This window comes from Mastomys coucha, unplaced genomic scaffold (assembly GCF_008632895.1).
Source record: "Mastomys coucha isolate ucsf_1 unplaced genomic scaffold, UCSF_Mcou_1 pScaffold3, whole genome shotgun sequence".
Taxonomy (NCBI): Eukaryota; Metazoa; Chordata; class Mammalia; order Rodentia; family Muridae; genus Mastomys; species Mastomys coucha.
Window position 1 is genome coordinate 70,654,640 of NW_022196909.1, and position 12,733 is coordinate 70,667,372.

A 12,733-nucleotide genomic window follows, 5' to 3' on the forward strand; every position below is an offset into this window, starting at 1 on the left:
CCGTGCCGGGATTTTTTTCTTAATAGCAGGGCTTCTTCATACTGACAAGAACAGGGTTTTTTTTTTTTCTTAAACACTTGGGTATCATTCATTTAGCAATAGAAAGGTAGACACTTTTTCTTTCTCTATGCAATAAATGTTGGAGCTTATTTTTCACTCAGAATGAGTGAGTGAGTGAGTGAGTGAGTGAGTGAGTGAGTGTGTATGTGTGTATGTGTGTGTGTATATGTATGCATATACAAATGTAGGTGTGCGTGTTACTATGTAAGTTAGTAAGAATGTGATAGATGACCTGACAAAAGTATATGTGTGTATGAGTATGCATGTATGAATGTATGTGTGAATATGTGTGTTTATGCATATTTCCTTTTGCAAAATAGCTTCATTCTACAACAAGGAATAAGGGGAGAGTATATCATGTGTCATTACATTTGATGTACAGACACACTTAGTGAATAAAAATCAGTGAAGCATCTCCAGATGCCAGTAGGGTACTCTTCCATCTTTTATGGCATTCACAAATACTGCCTGTGTAGAAGTTGTCAACTGAAACCTGAGAATACTAGGTAATAAAATAGCATGGCAGTATGCAGAAGCAACAGTTTTACTACAAGGAAAATGATCGTCAATTTGAAAGGGATATACAACTCCCATTTTAATGACATCTGAAGAATTTAACAAAAATTTAATTTTTTCCAATCATAAGGAATAAAAATTTACTGGCTTAATCGAATTTTTCCTTTTGCATATAGATCTAACCTTATATTATTTTCAGCAGAAAGAAGAGTATCATGCATATAATATATATTAAAAGCTATAGAAAACAAGTCTTTTGAGCTCTTCTGAAATTGGTAGCAGCAAATTTTTTAATAAAATTGAGATACCTTCTACTTTTGGAGTGCCACAGCCAGAGTTAACCCTTCAGTATTCATATACTTCATATCAGCACAAAGGCAGATGTAATCATTAATATCTCCTTTTGAAATGGATAGATGTCAGTCTGTCAGGATGCATTAGCAGTCTCATATGCAAATAGGTTGAAAAATAATCACTCATGCTCACCATTATCTATCAGGCAACAAAAGCCTGCAAAAGATGAGAAATAAAATGTGCACGTGACTGGTCAAACTGGTTATCTACATGTAGAAGAATGAAAATAATTACATAATTATCATCCTGCACCCTGCAAAACTCAGTATATGTAGTATCAAAAGCATCAACATAAAATCAGATACACTGAACCAGATAGAAGAAAGAGTATGAAATAACCTTGAATTTGTTCCAACAGGAAAAGAATTCCTGAAAAGAACACTGATGGTGCAGGTACAAGAAGCAACAAATAATACATAGGATCTGATAACATCTTCAGTTACAACTAAACCCAAAATAGTGTCTGTAATTTGGTGAAAATTTGACAACCCTGACAGACATGAAGGCCATCTATTCCAGGTGGATTTGGTTACTCTTTCTGACATAAGAGGCAAAGCCTATGAATGAGCCTAATGTCTAGGATTCAGCTTTCCTGTACTCTGACTACAAGAAACTATGATCAAAGAACCGTTGCCATAGTGACAACATTCTGTACTATGACAGGGTTGACATTTGTGGACCTGGAGGTGTTGTTCACTGTTGTTCATGTTTTGGCAGCACAAAATTCTCAAAGCAAGTGTGCCCAACAAAATGTGATAAACAAAGTCAATAAAGAAAGCCACTTGGGGAATCAGCACTGCCCATGCCTGAAACTTCCCTTCTCAGAGTAGAGAACTAGTTTATTATAACCACTGACTCCAAACTTTATGTTACTGAGGTACACATGGCAGTGAAGCCATGCACTTGAACATGGGTATTTCCCCCAAAACCACACACTGAAGAAAACTGACCTCTCCCATCCCTTAAGTTGTCAAGAAGTCTCCAGGCACAGTTCAGGGCAATTGGGGCCCCTCTGAAGCCTGAAGATATGTTCACTGACATAATCCATTGGAAATTCTATTCCTATGACCCTAGATTCTGTTAACTCATGTATGCCTTAGCCTTACATTGTCTAAAAGTCACAGCTTCACAATGGGTCTTCCTGATCTATAAACCCTTCTATGTTTCTGTTGTTTTATCTTCAATGTTCAGCTTTGTGAGTAGAGTGTGTGACATAGATATGAAATAAATCAAGTAGAAACAAAAAGAACTATACCAAGAATCAACAAAGCCAGGAGCTAGTTCTTTGAGAAAATCAACAAGATAGATAAACCATTAGCCAGACTAACCAGAGGGCACAGAGAAAGTATACTAATTAATAAAATGAGAAATGAAAAGGGAGACATAACAACAGAAACCATGAAAAATTTAAAAATTATCAGGTCCTACTACAAAAGTTAATAATCAACTAAATTGGAAAATCTAGATGAAATGGACAATTTTCTAGACACGTACAAGGTGCCAAAGTTAAAACAGGATCAGATAAACCATGTAAACAGTCCCATAACCTCTAAAGAAATAGAAGCAGTCATTAATAGTCTCCCAACCAAAAACAGCCAAGGACCAGATGGGTTTAGTAGAGAATTCTATCAGACCTTTAAAGAAGACCTAATACCAATACTCTTCAAACTATTTCACAAAATAGAAACAGAAGGTACACTACCCAATTCATTCTATAAAGCCACAATTTTATGCTTATACCTAAGCCACATAAAGACCCAACAAAGAAAGAGAACTTCAGACCAATCTCCCTTATGAACATTGATGTAAAAATACTCAATAACACTCTTGCCAACCGAATTCAAGAATACATCAAAATGATCATTCACATGATCAAGTAGACTTCATCCCAGGGATGCAGGGATGGTTCAATATACATAAATCCATCAATGTAAGCCACTACATAAAAAAACTCAAAGAAAAAAAACATGATCATTTCATTAGATGCTGAGAAAGCATTTGACAAAATCCAACACCCCTTCATGATAAGTCTTGGAACGATCAGGAATTCAAGGTCCATACCTAAACATAGTAAAAGCAATATACAGCAAACCAGAAGCCAACATCAAAGTAAATGGATTGAAACTTGAAGCAATCCTACTAAAATCAGGTACTAGACAAGGCTGCCCACTCTTTCCCTACCTATGCAATATAGTACTTGAACTCCTAGCTAGAGCAATTAGACAACAAAAGGAGGTCAAAGGAAAAGGTACAAATTGGAAAGGAAGAAATCAAAATATCACTATTTGCAGATGATATGATCATACACTTAAGTGACCCCAAAAATTTCAACAGAGAAGTCCTAAAGTTGACTGTCTAGATATAAAATTAACTCAAACAAATCAGTAGCCTTCCTCTACACAAAGGATAAGCAGGCTGAGACAGATATTAGGGAAATGACTCCCTTCACAATAGTCACAAATAATATAAAATACCTTGGTGTGACTCTAACCAAGCAAGTGAAAGATCTGTATGACAAGAACTTGAAGTCTCTGAAGAAAAAATTCGAAGAAGATTTCAGAAGATGGAAAGATCTCCCATGCTCATGGATTGGCAGGATTAATATAGTAAAAATGACCATCTTGCTGAAAGCAATCTACAGAGTCAATGCAATCCCCATTAAAATTCCAAATCAATTCTTCATAGAGTTAGAAAGAGCAATTTCCAAAATCATTTGGAATAAAAAAAAAACAACAAGGACAGCAAAAACTATTCTCAACAATAAAAGAACATCTGGGGGAATCACCATCCCTGACCTCAAGCTGTATTACAGAGCAATAGTGATAAAAACTGCATGGTATTGGTACAGAGACAGGCAGAACAATGAATGGAAAAGAATTGAAGACCCAGAAATGAACCCACACACATATAGTCCCTTGATCTTTGACAAAGGAGCTAAAACCATCCAGTGGAAAAAAACCAGCATTTTTAACAAATGATGCTGGCTCAACTGGCAGTCAGCATGTAAAAATATGCAAATCGACCCATTCTTATCTCCTTGTACATTTTTATATTTTTTATTCTCTTTTTCTGTCATCTTTCACTTTGATTTCATAGCAAAAGAAATATCACTACTATTCCTCACTCTGCCCATTTGGGATACAGAGAAAAAATTCTCATGATTGATGTATACCTCACAAGAGTTAGAGTTGAAACATAGACTCTTGTTTCAACCTATTTGGTGCCTAAGGACTATTGTGTAGGAAGAATATCAGAGCAGTGAGAATGAAGGGAATGTTGTGTAGCAGTTTCTTGTTATATTAAAACCATCCATCTTGTAAGTTCACTCAGAGAGAGGAGTTAAAAAAGGAGTGAAACTTCAGCATATTTTGAGACAGGATGCTAAAAGGAAAGTAAAACAACTGTGTTCTAGGTCAAAATACTCCAATCTGCAGGAAATTCTCAATAACCTCTGGAAATACAAAATTCAAAAATTTTAAGATTTTGTCTGTGAAATTGACAAAACACATGAATGCCATCCATCTTCAAGTCTTTTTTTTTAAACATGCACATTATTTATTTCTATACATGCAGCTTCAAAGTGAAACTAGAATATGTTTAAAGCTCATTACACTAAGGGAAATTTTACCTTGGACATGCTAGTGGATTCTTTAAATTTGAGATCTTATGTTTTGCAATCTTGATCACAACTGATATGAAAATGCCTACAACTCTACAGAAAATAAGTTAGTTATTCATTCAAATAAAAATTTAAAATACAATGGATTGTACATTGGGAAAAACATTTAATGGGAAAGAATGGGATGTGCTATCTGAGTAGGAGACAGATAAAAAAAAAAGAACTCACTGGAAATTCTTAGACTTGTATTTCAAATTTAGTATTTTCTAGAGAATTGCCAAGCATTTGTTAGAGCATCCCAATAATTGATCCTTGGTCTTAAATTGACCATTGCTCTTTGAATAATTCCAACTTTGCACTAAAGACTATTTTATGCCAACTTTAATGTTTACCTTGTGTTGAGAAAAGCTATTGGGTGATGAACAAAGACATGATTGGTACCTAGTAACATGGGACTTGGAAGAACACTCGCGTCATTTCCATTCAAAGTGTCTGTTTTGTTACTAATGATGGTTTTACAGTTGTCTTGAAAACTGGCATAGTGAGTCAGCAGGGTACATGAAAGATAATATTGTAATATTTCCTAAATGTATGAAGGTACAGTCTCCCAGTATCCAAGGGTTTGTCAAAAAATTCTCTGAATGCCCCAGAGATGCTTAGTCATACCTTGTATTCCATACTATTCTATTCAAGTTTATCCATACAAAACCTTCTTTCAAATCTTTATTTATACTCTTGTTTTTTTCTTTTTTCTTTTAATTTTACTTATTTATTTATTTTTTTACACTCCAAATTTTATTCCTCTCCCAGTCCACTCTCCAACTGTTCCACATCCCATACCTTCTCCCTGCTCCCCCTGTCTCCACAAGGGTTTCCCCATCCCCTACCCCACCAGACCTCTAAATCCTTGGGGCCTCCAGTCTCATGAGGGTTAAGTACACCTTCTCTGACTGAACTCAGACCCAGCAGTCCTCTGCTGTATATGTGTTGGGGGCCACATACCAGCTGGTATATAAGGCCTTGTTGGTGGTCCAGTGTCTGAGAGATCTCGAGGTCCCAGGTGAATTGAGACTGCTGGTCTTTCTACAGGGTCACCTTCTTCCTCAGCTTCTTCCAGCTTTTTCCTACTCAGTCACAGGGGTCACCATCTTATTTCCATTGGTTGGGTACAGATATCTGTATCTGAATCTTTCAGCTTCTTGTTTCAGAGTGGAGGCATGCTAGGTCCCTTTTTATGAGTTCTCCATAGTTTGAGTAATAGTGTCAGGCCTTGGGGCCTCCTCTTGAGCTGGATCCCACTTTGAGCCTGTCACTGGACCTTCTTTTCCTAAGGCTCCTCTCCATTTCAATTCCTGCAGTTCTTTCAGACAGGAACAATTATGGGTCAGGGTTTTTGACTGTGGGATGGCAACCAAGCAAAACACAGGATGTCCTCATTCTTAATAGCTGAGTAGTATTCCATTCTGTAAATGAACGTCTATGTTGATTCCAGTTTCTGGTTACCACGAACTAGGCTGCTATGAACATAGTGGAACACATGCCCCTGTGGCATGGTGGGGCATCTTTTGGGTATATTTCCAGGTTTGGTATTGCTAGGTGTTCAGGTATATCTATTTCCAATTATCTGAGGAACCTCCAGATTGATTTCTAGAGTGGTTGTATCAGTTTACAATCCTACCAGCAATGAAGGAGTGTTCCTTTTTTCCCCCATTCTTGCCACCATGTGTTGTCACCTGAGGTTTGATCTTAGCCATTCTGATTGGTGTAAGGTGGAACCTCAGGGTCATTTTGATTTTCATTTCTCTGATCACTAAGGACTTTAAACATTTCTCTAGATGTTTTTCAGCCATTCGAGATTTCTCTGTTGTGAATTCTTGGTTTAGATCTATACCCTATTTCTTGAATCAGTTGTTTGGTTTTTGGTGGTTAGTTTCTCGAGTTCTTTATATATTTTGGATGTTAGCTCTCTATCAAATATGTAGTTAGTGAATACTTCTTTCCCAATCTATAGGTTACTGACTATGTCCTTTGCCTTACAGAAGCTTTCCAGTTTCATGAGGTCCCATTTATCAATTCTTAATCTTAGAGCAAAGAGCCATTGGAGTTCTGTTTAGGAATTTCCTCCTATGCCAATGAATTCAGAGCTCTTTGTGACATTTTCTTCTATTAGTTTCAGTGTTGGTTTTATGTTGAGGTCCTTGATCTATTTGAATTTGAGCTTTGTGCAAGGTAACAAATATGGGTCTATTTTCATTTTTCTCCATACAGCCAGCCAGTTAGACCAGCACCATTTGTTGAAGACTTTCTTTTTTTCCATTGTATATTTTTGGCTGCTTTGACAAAGATCAAGTATAGGTAATTGTATGGTTTTATTTCTGGATCTTCAATTCTATTCCATTTATCAACTTGTCTGTCTCTGTACCAATACCATGCAGTTTTTATCACTATTGCTCTGTAGTATAGTTTGAGGTCAGGGATGGTGTTTCCCACAGTAGTTCTTTTCTTGTTAATAATTGTTTTTGCTATTCTGTGGTGTTTTGTTTTGTTTTGTTTTGTTTTTGTTTTTGTTTTTGTTTTGCCTTTCCAGATGAATTCAAGAATTGCTCTTACAATGTCTTTGAAGAATTATGTTGGGACTTTGATTGAGGTTGCATTGAATCTGTAGATTGCCTATAGTAGGATGGCTATTTTTACTGTTAACTCTGCCAACCCATGAGCATGGGAGTTCTTTCCATTTTCTGAGATATTCCTCAGTTTCTTTCTTGAGAGACTTGAAGTTATTGTCATAAAGATTTTTCTCATTATTGTCATAAATTTCTTTCTCAGCCTGTTTATCATTTGTATAAAGGAAGACTACAGATTTGTTTGAGTTAATTTTATATCTGGCCACTTGGCTGACGTTGTTTATCAGTTGGAGAAATTCACTGGTAGAACTTTTGGGATCGCTTATGTATACTATCATATCATCTGCAATGGTGATATCTTTATTTCTTCATTGCCAGCTTGTACCTTCTTGATCTCTTTTTGTTGTCTTTTGTTCTAGCTAGCACCTCAAGTACTGTATTGAATAGATATGAACAGAGTAGGCATCCTTGTCTTGTGCCCAATTTTAGTGGGATTGCTTTGAGTATCTCTCCATTTAATTTTATATTGGCTGTTGGTTTGCAGTAAATTGTTTTTATTATGTTTATGTATGGGCTTTGAATTTCTAATCTTTCCAATACTTTTAACATGAAAAGGTGTTGTATATTGTCAAATGATTTTTCTGCATCTAAGTAGATGATCATGTGATATTTTCTTTGAGTTTGTTTATATAGTGGAGTATGTTGATGGATTTTCATATATTGAACCAACCTTGCATCCCTCCTACTTAATCATGGTGAATGATGGTTTTGATGTGTTCTTGGATTCAGTTTGCAAGAATTTTTTTTATTCGATATTTTCTTTATTGCATTTCGAATATTATCCCCTTCCCTGCTCCCCCCTCTCAGAAATCCCATATCCCCTCCCCTGCTACTATGAGGGTATTTCCCCACCCACCTGATTCCATGCCCTAGCATTCCTCTACACTGGGGCATCAATCCTTCACAGAATTTTATTGAGTACTTTTGCATTGCTATTCATAAGCAAGATTGGTCTGAAGTTCTCTTTTTTGGTTGGATACTTGTGTGGTTTAGGTATCAGAGTAATTGTGACTTTCATAGAATCAATTAGTTACTGTTCCTTCTATTTGTATTTTATGAAATAGTTTGAGGAATATTGGTATTAGGACTTTTTTGAAGGTCTGGTAGAATTGGGCACTAAATCTATCTGGCCCTTGACTTTTTTGGTTGGGAGGTTTTTAATGACTTCCTCTATTTCCTTATGGAATATGGTCCTGCTTAGATAGCTTACCTGCCCTTGATTTAATTTGTGTATGTGTTATCTATCTACAAAATCACACATTTCATCTAGATTTTCCAATTTTGTTGAGTACGGGCTTTTGTAGTAAGATCTGATTTTTTTTTTTTTGATTTCCTCAATTTCTGTTGTTATGTCTCCCTTTTCATTTCTGATTTTGTTAATTTGGGTACTGCCTCTGGGCCCTTTAGTTGGTTTGGCTAAGGGTTTATTTATCTTGTTGATTCTCTCAAAGAACAAGCTTTAGATTTTGTTGATTCTTTGTATTGTTCTCTTTGTTTCTATCTGGTTGATTTTGGCCTTGAGTCTGACTATTTCCTGCAGTGTACTCCTTTTGGGTGAGTTTGCTTGGTTTTGTTCTAGAGCTCTCAGGTGTGCTGTTAAGTTGCTATCTTAAGATCTCTTTAAGTTTCTTTACCAGGGCACTTAGTGCTATTAATTTTCCTCTTAGCACTGCTCTCAGTGTGTCACATAAGTTTGGGTATGATGTGTCAACATTTTTATTATATTCCAGGAACTCTTTACTTCCTCCTTTATTTCTTCTTTACTTCCTCTATAGTACTGGATTGGTAGATAGATGCTGTTTGAATTTGGTTTTGTCCTGACATATTTTGTTTTCTCCATCCATGTTTATTGAGAGTTTTTCTGGGTATAGGAGCAATTGCTGGCATTTGTGTTCTCTTAGCATCTGCATGATCTCTGACCAGGCTCTTCTGTGTTTTAGTGTCTCTGTTGAGAAACCTGGTGTAATTGTGATAGGTCTACCTTTGCTACTTGGCCTTTTTCCCTTGCAGTTTTTAATATTCTTTCTTTGCTCTATGTGTTTAGTGTTTTGATTATTATGTGACTAGAGGATTTTCTTTTCTGGTTCCATTTATTTTTTATTCTATATTCTCCTTGTATCTTTATGGCTGTCTCTTTCTTTAGGTTGGGGAAGTTTTCTTCTATGATTTTGTTGAAGGCATTTTTAGGTCCTTTGAGCTGGGAATCTTTATTTTCCTCTACTCCAATTATTCTTAGATTTGGACTTTTCATTGTGTCCTGAATTTCCTGGATGCTTTGGGTTAGGATGTTTTAATGCTTTTAATTTTCTTTGACAGTTGTGTCAATTTCTTCTATGGTATCGTCTATACATGAGATTCTCTCTTCTATCTCTTGTATTCTGTTGCTGATGCTTACATCTGTAATTCCTGCTCTTTCCTAGGTTTTCCATTTCCAGGTTTGCCTCCATTTGTGTTTTCTCTCTTCCTTTCTTTCTTCCTTTCTTCCTCCCTCCCTTCCTTTCTTTCTTTCTCTTTCTTTTATTTTTTATGTATATGAGTACATCATAGCTGTACAGATGGCTGTGAGCTATCATGTGGTTGCTTCTTGCTAGCTCCAGCCCTGCTTGCTCTGGTCAGCTCAACTCACTCTAGTTTGCCCCACTCTATCTGGTCAGTCCTGCTTGCTCCATTTGTGATTTCTTTATTTTTTTCTATTTCCACTTTTAGGTCTTGGACTTCTTTATTCAGTTCCTTCACTGATTTGATTGTGTTTTCTGTATTTCTTTAAGGGGTTCATTTGTTTCTTCTTTAAGTGCTTCTACCTGTTTACCTATATTTTCCTGTATTTCTATCAGTGAGTTATTTATATCCTCCTTAAAGGACTCTGTTATCTTCATGAGATAGGATTTTAGTTCTGCTTCCTGATTTTCAGGTGCGTTGGTGTATTCAGGGCTTGCTGTGGTCAGGAACTCGGTTCTGATGATGCCCAGGTATATTGGCTTCTGTTGCTTATCATCTTGCACTTGCCTCTTGCCATCTGGTTATCCCTGTTGATTGCTGGTCTGGGTGACTATATCTGGGGGAGTCTGACTCTTTTGTCCCTGGGTTACTTCAGGTCTTCTGGTAGGCCTGTGGCCCTGGCTATATCAGACCTCTTTTGGGGCCTTCCAACTGGGGGGCATGTTCTTTAGAGGTGCAGAGAAGCTGCTAATCTCTTGTTCTGTCTGCAGTAGATCTCCTGGGAGGCCTTCATGTTGTTGGGTCTTCAAGTTGTTGTCCTGTGTGAGGCTGTTCTCCAGAGAAGCCTATGGACTGTGTTTTCTGTTTCCCCATGTGCAGCAGAACTCCAGGGAGGCTTTCATCTGTTGGGTCAGTTACCCTGCATGCCACAGAGTCCCCAGGAGGTCTTCAGTTTGGTTATCCAGTTGCCCTGTGTACAGAGGAACACCTGGGATGCCTTCAAGCTGTGGTGTCTTGGGGGAACAGATAAGCTGGAAATCAGTTGCTCAGTTGCCTCTATACAGTAAATCTCCTGGGATGCCTTCAGGCTGTGGTGTTAGTTGCCTTTGTACAGTGGATCTCCTGTGCTGCCAATTACCCTGTGTGCACCAGATAGTCTGCGATTGCCTCAGGCTGTGGTGTCAGATGTCTGAGTGCAGCAGATCCCCTGGAATGCATCAGGATGTTGTGTCTTCAGGGGAGCAGACTAGCTAGAAGTCTGCCCTGAGAGAAAGGACCAGACAGAAGGAGAATGGTATTCAGTGGGCCTCTGTTTTGGGGGGTTATGAATATTTGTCCCTTGCCTATGGGAGCAAGTCTGTCATGGATTATGTTCTAATCCAAAGCAGATTCCTTTCAGGAAAGATCACCTGCTAGTTATTAGCTTGTCCTAGTGTGACTCCTGACAAGGGTGGTTGGAGCAGGAGATCTTTATAATCTGTTGGGAATGGGATCGGACAGGAAAGAGAGTGGAGCAGGAGTTCTGCTACGGAGGTAGAAATAAACTGGAATAATTGGGACTGGAGAAGCACAAAGAGAGGTGTTCTTCTGTCACCTTATCATCTTCCCTCTGAGAAGTGTCCCTAAGAACTGTGAATCCTCAGATTCTTGAGATTTTATCTCATTTGAGAAGTCATCTCTGAACACTTAACAGAAAGTGTATTCACAGCATTGCCTCCTGAAATATCTTTTTCACCTTTGATTGACGAATTAATTCTTCATTATTTGCAATACTAGCAGTGACCTTCATTGAAGGAAATGCCAAGCAAGACAATACAGATGTTCTTGAGGGCTCATCAATATTTGACTGTAGACCCATTAACCAAACTTATGGCAAACTAAGCTCGTAGGGGGGAGGGAGAAGGTATCCATGAGAAGACACACAGCACAACTAAAGAGTTTTTTGTTTTGTTTTTGTAAGGAGCACGTAAGGCCTGAAGGCCAGGAAGGCTAAGATGAAATATTAAGTGACAAGAGAATAAAATGAAAGTAAATGTGTGAAATGGATAAGCTTACTGCAAGGCGGTAACCCAGAGTGAAATCCCAGATAAAGACAGAGGGCTGCACGAAGCCCAAAGTGCAGACATAGACAGAGATAAGCAAAGAGCTTAAAAACCACGGCCAGAAGCGACCAAACCGGAGACAAGATGGCCTGCTGAATGAATCCACGCCGCTCAGACTCAGACTCTCGCCTCCCTCCTTCTGACCCAGACTCTCGCCTTCCACCTCCTGATAAGGCGCTCACACAACCAACGCCCAAGAAGACATCAGGAGCCTGAGCTTGCAAAGCAGAGACAGGTCGTATATCCCTTAGCTTATGATGTTAGAATCTCTTAGCTTATGATGTTAGAATGTTAGGATGTTTGGAATTGTTCTGCTAGTAATACTAGTGGTTGCTATGTTATTTTGGTGTGTAATTTGTGTGATACAGCCTGATACAGTACATAAAAGCTCTTTTAGCACCACGTCTGACTCCTTGTCTTCTGTCATAATTGCTGAGGGGCATCCACCAGCTGAAACCATAGGCTGGTCACCCTAAGTGCTCCTGACAGTTTTGTTTTGTTTTTTGGGACAGGGTTTCTCTGTGTAGCCTTGGCTGTCCCAGAATTCACTCTGTAGACCAGGCTGGCCTCAAACTCAGAAATCCACCTGCCTCTGCTTCCCAATTGTTAGGATTAAAGGCGTGTGCCACCAACGCCCATCTCAACTAAAGAGTTTAATGAGTTTGTTAATTCATTCACACAAAATTCTTGTGAATATGTATGGGAACATATTTTAAAACTGTGGGAAATGGTGGCTGGAACATAAAACTTGATCAAGCTGAAATTACTGATATGGGTCCTCTGTGTTCTAGGTTTAGTACTAAATTCTAAAGTAGTTAAAATTTTTACTTGAATATTTACCTGAGACATTCTGAAAGACCCCGAGAGGGGACCCCCACTCAAGTCCCAAGAGACATGCACCCAGTGAAACACAAGAGACCGCCTTGATGCAAAGCACATGAGGTTTTTTTTTTTTTTTT